The 950-nt window shown below is 43.6% G+C and overlaps 1 pseudogene; it reads left to right on the plus strand.

Annotated features, from left to right (window-relative positions):
* Window positions 1–382: 382 nt before the first annotated feature.
* Window positions 383–950, plus strand: part of LOC109371369 (26S proteasome non-ATPase regulatory subunit 10 pseudogene) — a 14,578-nt pseudogene continuing 14,010 nt past the window's right edge.

Consider the following 950-nt stretch of genomic DNA (forward strand, 5'->3'; position numbering starts at 1 on the left):
CCCACAGCACACCTACTACATAAGGCCATTACTAAGACTAGGAGACAAACCAGCCTAACTAACACATGGAAATAAACACAGGGAGGACATCAAAATGCGAAAACAAAGAAACATGTCCCAAATAAAAGAACAAAACAATGCTCCAGAAAAAGAACAAAATGAAGACAAGCAATATACCAGACACAGAATTCAAACCACCGATTTTAAGGATGTTCAATGATCTCACTGAGAACTTCAACAGAGCTAGAAAACATAAAAATGAACCAGTCAGAAATAAAGAATACAATAACTGAAATGAAGAACACATCAAAGAGAATCAATTATAGATTAAAGGAAGCAGAGGATCGAATCAGTGATTTAGAAGATAAGGTAACTTGCTGCAAGGAGAGCCTGGGAAAGTGAAATGGAGGGTTGTGTGTCTAACCTAATGGTCTGCAATCTGGCCTACAGTGGGAACCTGGAGGAGTTGAAGGAAAGGATCCTGGCAGATAAATCCCTGGCTACTAGGACTGACCAGGACAGCAGAACTGCATTGCATTGGGCGTGCTCAGCGGGACATACAGAAATTGTTGAATTCTTGCTGCAGCTTGGAGTGCCAGTGAATGATAAAGATGATGCAGGTTGGTCTCCTCTTCATATTGCCGCTTCTGCTGGCCGGGATGAGATTGTAAAAGCCCTTCTGGGAAGAGGTGCCTAAGTGAATGCTGTCAATCAAAATGGCTGTACTCCCCTACATTATGCAGCTTCCAAAAACAGGCACGAGATCACTGTCATGTTACTGGAAGGCGGGGCTAATCCAGACTCTAAGGACCATTATGAGGCTACCGCAATGCACTGGGCAGCAGCCAAGGGTAACTTGAAGATGATTCATATCCTTCTGTACTACAAAGCATCCACAAACATCCAAGACACTGAGGGTAACACTCCTCTACACTTAGCCTGTGACGAGG

This window comes from Hipposideros armiger, unplaced genomic scaffold, assembly GCF_001890085.2.
Source record: "Hipposideros armiger isolate ML-2016 unplaced genomic scaffold, ASM189008v1 scaffold_566, whole genome shotgun sequence".
Classification (NCBI taxonomy): domain Eukaryota; kingdom Metazoa; phylum Chordata; class Mammalia; order Chiroptera; family Hipposideridae; genus Hipposideros; species Hipposideros armiger.